Below are 6461 nucleotides of genomic sequence, written 5' to 3'. Positions count from 1 at the left end.
TCGCTATGAGTCGGAAACGACTCGACGGCACATAACAACAACAACCACAAAAGCAAAATAAATCTCTCCCAAAATCCAAGTACTTTTCATGCCAGCTAACCCTCCCACAGCTAAGAATGGCAGCAGTGCTGCGGGCTGCTGCACTCGGGGGCCTGCAAGCCTGGGGTCTGGATCTTGAAGAGGGAACACGAAGGTGAGTGGAAATTCGACGGAGGGACGGTGAAAAAACACAAGACACACAATCAAGTGATCTGATGATTTCAATTCTAAGTTATATTTTTTTGCACTTAGCATGATATATTTATATCCCATTTTACAATTAGGGGCTTAGCGATAGCCAAAAAGATAACGAAAGTAAGAAGAAAGTTTACATTATTTTTTTGCACAAAGCTATTCTTTGTGGTCACGGTTCCTTGGTAATTGGAGAACTTGGCAGACAATGGCTTTTTGCTTAAACATTTTTTCAAACCTGTTCTCAAACCTGTTTTCTAACTTGTTTGGGTTATAAAGTTACAAAGTAAAAAAGTTAGATTTTAAATTTAAGCTGATACATTTTACATTTTTAGCTGAATTTACAATATTATTTATTTCCATTCAAGAGACAACACTTTTATGCCTTCCATTATTCCAGGGGTGATCACTGTCTCAATAAGGGGGTTTAGGTTCATACAAAGGATGTTTTGGGTCATAATATCGCCTAAATTCATCATCCCAATCTTGTGTCTTATTTTACCACCTATACCTCACATAACATCTTCCCTTTGGTCATTTTCAAACCTTTTGAAAAATATATCCCAAGGCACAAAATCATCAGGGTGTTTTGCATTAAATTCATCATATTCTCCAGTATATGGAAGAGGTTTATCTGTAGGCTCCAGAATTCTGTAAGGGCCTTTCCCAATAGGGGGTTGCCACAAACGACCATTACCTAATAGATAAACAATTCTTCAACCTGGTGTTCTCGTGGTGGTGGGTGAGGGTTTGGGTTTTTCCTTTGAAGGAGTTCTTATAAGTCCTAGAAATCTAGGAATCTCTGGGGTGGTCATCTCTGGGATTTCCACCATTAATTCTTCTTGTTATAATGTGTCCATGGATTCCCCTAAAATCATATTATTCTTGAGAAGTTTTAGTAATGTTAAAAGAACTGGAAGTAATGTTTGCGTATTAAGGTCGTCACCTCCATTTAGTTCCTTTCTGGGAACATCTAACAAACTTTTAGTAGGAACACTGTGCAAAGGGCACAGCCTTCTCCCCCTGTCCCACATAGAAAATACAAAGAGACAATAGAAAAGAAATTACAGAAAGGCCAAGAACAATCATGGAGAAAGTACACGTTCCGAGAGGCTGACTTCCTTGAAGCTTTCGCCTCAATCGGGTGATTTTGTCACGCAGACTCCCTTGGAGTTGGTGTGGCACAGCAGATATTGTGTCACTATATAATAAAACAAGAAAACAACCTGAAACTAAGTGGATTCCCACCACAGTGTGAACAGGTCAGACTCACAGTGCATGCCCTGAATTCTACTCCACAAAGGATGTCTTCCCCCCAACCCAACCTCAATGCCAAGGATCTGCTACCAAGAATTTGTCATTTTGTCCTTTTCACAAATTGTAGATATTTATAGCTGAAAACTCACGATTTCTATCCAACAAGTATAGTTAATACCACCTTACAAATTAAACAAACAGAAGAAGGGGATGTCAGAAATATCATTAAATGCTTTATCACACCAACAACAAAGTGCACAATAAGGAGAACATGAGAGTATTTTTCCATTTTAAAAATACCTGGACATACATACAGCTTTGATAGTTTCAAGGTGCTCCAGCATCCCATGACTATTTCGTGAAAACAACTGATAATTTCTAAAGCACTTGGACAAAACTACAAAATGATCATGATCCAGTTTTGTAATTAAACTTCATGAGGGCAATAGACAGCCTTCCAAGAGATGCAGGAATGATGGCACCCCTCTACTAAGGTATTCAGGAAACAGAGGCTTTATTTTTATTATTATTACTGTTCATCCTTCTTCTCTTCTTCTTCCTTCTCCTCCTCCTTTTCCACCTCATCTTCCTCTTCCACCTTCTTCCAGGCTACTTTAGTAGGACCCTTTGCACTATCAAACTTCCCCTTGATCAATAGCATCAGTCAGCAGTGTCCTTCTCATACTTCTTCAGTTTTGCCACCTTGTTGATGTAAGCCTGCTTCTTGCCATCACTCAGGTTATTCCACATCTTACCCCACTTTTTGGCCACATCACCAAAGAGATGCCAGGGTTTGTTGACTTGATCTTAGACAAAATTGAGAACAGACCAAGAAGAATCCAGACAGACACTATTTAGTGGCATTAGAATCATTCTTCTTCTTGCCTTCATTCACTGGCCCATAGTCATTCATTTCTCAGTCATAACATACCTTGTCAACCTTGGCCATCTCATCGAACTCCCCCTTTTCTCTCCTGGATGTAGTCTTCCACCTCTCCGATCACTTCTTGGAGAATTCAGCAAAATTGACTGGAATCTCTGGTTTTTTCTTCTTATGGTCTTCTCTGCACCTCTACACAAAGAATGCATATGCAGACATCTTGCTATTTGCTTTCTTAGCATTAATTTTTGCCATCTTAACTGTGTTGTTGGTGGTCTGGGCAGTGTAGGGCATGATGTGCCACTTGGCTCCCAGACTCATGCTAGCTGCTGCCATTAAAGAAAGCCATCTTAGAAAAAGGTTTTGATGCACACAGAGATTTGATTTTTAGTTAACCTCTTTGACTTATTTTAAACTTTCTTGATTCTACATTTTTATATATGTTTGCAAAACATATTTATACTGCAAGCTAGAACTTTTAAATTCATTCCCTTTCTTGTCTCTGATGAATTTTATGTTTTTAAGTTTTTCCCCTGTCTCTGATCTTGAAATGCTTTTTGTATATCGTGTCAGCTCTGGATCCTGCCTCAGTTTTCTGCAGGTAGATGTCCAGATTCGCCAACACTATTTGTTGAAGAGGTTGTAGTTTCCCATTTAATAAGTTTTGGTTCCTTATCAAATATCAATTGACCTTAGGTATATAATTTGATGTCTGAGCCCTCAATTCTATTTCATTGGCCTATGTTTCTGTCTTTGTACTGATACACTGCATTTTAGTTGTTAGAGATATGTGATAAATTTTCATATTAAGGAATGTGATGCCAAACATTTCATTTTTATTTTTCAGAAGAGCTTTGCTCATTCAGAGTCTCTTTCCTTTCCAGATAAAACTTCAAATTGCTTTTTATATTTCCTTAAAGAAAGAGTTTGGTATTTGTCTTGGAGTTGCATTGAATATGCAAATTGCTTTTGGTCGGAATGCCATTTTTAAAATGCTGCATCTTCCTATTCATGGACATGGCATATTCTTCCATTCATTTATGTTGCTTATTGTTTCTTGTAGTAGTGTTTTATAATTTTAATTATAAAGGTATTTTATGTCTAGTTAGCTGTATACCTATGTATTTTATTTTGTAGTTGATTTTTGTAGTTGGAGTGAAATGTGGATTCTGCTTCAACTTTCTACAAGTAGTGGTCCAGTTTTACTGGAACCATTTGTAGAAAAAGTTGTCGTTACCCCATTTGTTAGGTATTGTTTCTTTGTTAAATAATAGTTGACCATAGGTATATGGGATGGTTTAATATCCATTAGTCAATCAACCAATGTGTTGTATACCTAATTATATCATTAATTCTGCCAGTCTATGCATCCTATTTCTTGTGTTTGTTAAATCACAATTATTTAGAGTTTTCATTTATATTCAGTAGATAAAGATTAGTCATTTTCTTTGTTTGCTTTTTTGTTTGTTCCTTTCCTCTGTATGTTTATGCTTATTTTAATTATCCTAATTGAAATTCATATGTTTGATTCTTATATTATTATATTCTAATACAGAGAGAATTTGAGGAGAAATATAGAACATTTGATCAAACATTACCTCAGTTCTTAATCATGTTTTGAAGTTATTTCAAATGTTAGTATTCTTCTAAGAACAAATCAAGCATTACAGTAAAAGAGATATGAAATGGCCATCAAAATGCTAATACTATTTTATTTTTCAATTTATTGAGAATATAATTAATGAGAAGCAGTAGATTCTTTTTCCTAGTTTAAAACAAATAATTTAAAATAATTTTACAGTAGTGGCTTAAGTAACAATATTCAAAAATACTGAAGCTTAAACTACAAGTTTACCATTTGAAAATATGGCCTAAAAAACAAGATGAAAGCTTGGTTTCAATGTGGATAAGTAATGTTTATCATATAAAGATAAAATTCAAGTTGAACTATAAATACAATCCTTTACGATGTAACTTTTTAAACTAAAAAATAAGTATATTTTGTAACTCAGGAAATCAGTTTATCAATAGATCTTTAATCAATCATTAATTAATAAAAAGTATCATATGGACCTATTAGAAGCAATACAAATTACTTTTGAAGTAACATAATTTAAACACATTTTAAAGTATTCTAACAGAATAAGTTCTGAATAACATAAACTAATAATCAAATTGAAAGGAAAAACCTTTAACTAGCTAAGGAAGCAAATCACCATGAGTAAATATCATCTTAACAAAACAAAATAAACACTGTTGTGCAAAGAGACCTACAAAGATGCCATTATAATTGACAGTAAGTTTGTTTAACATGTTTAAAGAAATAAAGTATATATTATTAATAGCATAAGATTTAACTTTCAGCTAGTATGTATCAAATTTTAAAAGGAGTTACTTGTTATCCAATAAGAAAAAAAAACCTTTTTTACACTATATAAACATAACTTTTAATTGAATAAGAAAGTTGTAGTTGGATTTACAGATTACAGAAGTCTGAACAAGGGAAGATAGGGTGCATATGAGGGATATGCAGCTGTCATGTAAGCAGATAAGATGAAATTAAGTAAATGTGGACTTGCTGTTAAAGAGCAAATGTAGCTAACAGCATAGAACTCTTAAAAATCTCTAGCAAAAGGCATTTTAGCTCACTTTCAGGCTCCTTTGTGTAGGCCTCTACTTGGGGCTCTCAAGAAAGCTTGAGAAAGGCAGGACACACAAGAAAATCTTCTATGAATGATGCAGGCTCAGAGGAAAGAATAATCTACCATAACAGGAAAGTCATGCAGTTCCATCCCCTATGAATAAATTATTATCTCATACTGAACAATCTCTTTAAGCTGATTGGGGAGTAAAAACCATATTCTGTCATTCTCAGGACATGGTTAGATAACCGTAGTTGATAGAGGAAGGAGTAGAAAATAATACGTTAGTCTTAGAGACAAATCAGAAAATAATTTTGAGCATAGGATAACATATTAATAGGATTGTGGTTGTAGTTGTTGTACTATCAAGTCAGAACCAATTTATAGCTACCCTCCAGTAGGTTTTAAGAGGCAATAAATTGTTTAACTTTCTTCTGAGAAGCAGCTGGTGGTTTTGAACCATATGCCTTGGATTGGCAGTATAAGGTACACAAGAAGCAGTCTTTCAAACAGAAGTAAATACTAATGATTTTTTTAAATAAGTTGTATAGCAGGGTTTTATCCTTTCAGCATATCTATTTGATCTGTATGCTTTGCAAATAACCCAAAGATTTGGACTATGTAAAGAAAAATTTGGTATCAAGATTAGAGGAAAACTCATCAACAACCTACATTATTCATTGTTTATGAAAAATGAAGAAGACTTGAAGGACTTATTAGTGAATTAAGGAAACAAAAAAAAATTCACAACTAAACCTATAATGACAAATAGTGAAAGATAGAATTTGCTGAGACTATCATTTTGCTAGGATTCACAATCAACACCCATGAAACAGTAGTTAAGCAATCAAAAGTTATGTTAATAGAGGCTTCTAGTTAGGGTGACACATCCCACCTGCCTTTGGACCAGTGAGGAACTTATGTCACAACCAACAATGACTCCAGACAAGAAAAATAGTATCAATATAATAACAAGGAAAAAAACAGACTATCTCAAACTTCATAAAAAACCTAATTAAGTTGTCACCTCACAAAAGGAATCAAAACAAAGATTCAATGGATATCCAGTAGGGGAAAGGGCTGAAAGAACTTCCTGATACAAAATTCAAAAGAGTAGTGATCAAGTAAGTGTTTTCACTGGTTGAAGGAAAAATAGAAGCAAACTACAATCAAAACCCTAGAAGAACTTAAAGAAGAAATACAAAACAAGGCAGAAAAAATCCATTAAAGCATTAAAAAATTATAGAAAAACAACAAAAAGGTATCTAGAATAATAAAACCAATATTTCAGACATAATCAAGATGTTAGATGTACAGATAAGCAATATTAAAGTAATGGAGCACAGAATCAGTTAAACAGGATGTAGAGCTCTCAGTATTGATATGATGGAGCAAAAAACAAAAACAGAAAGAATGGAAAATAAAAGAATAATATGGGACAAAATCAAGAG

This window comes from Elephantulus edwardii, unplaced genomic scaffold (genome assembly GCF_000299155.1).
Source record: "Elephantulus edwardii isolate Elephantulus edwardi_28Jun2011 unplaced genomic scaffold, EleEdw1.0 scaffold00007, whole genome shotgun sequence".
Lineage (NCBI taxonomy): Eukaryota > Metazoa > Chordata > Mammalia > Macroscelidea > Macroscelididae > Elephantulus > Elephantulus edwardii.
This window is presented reverse-complemented; position numbering follows the sequence as displayed.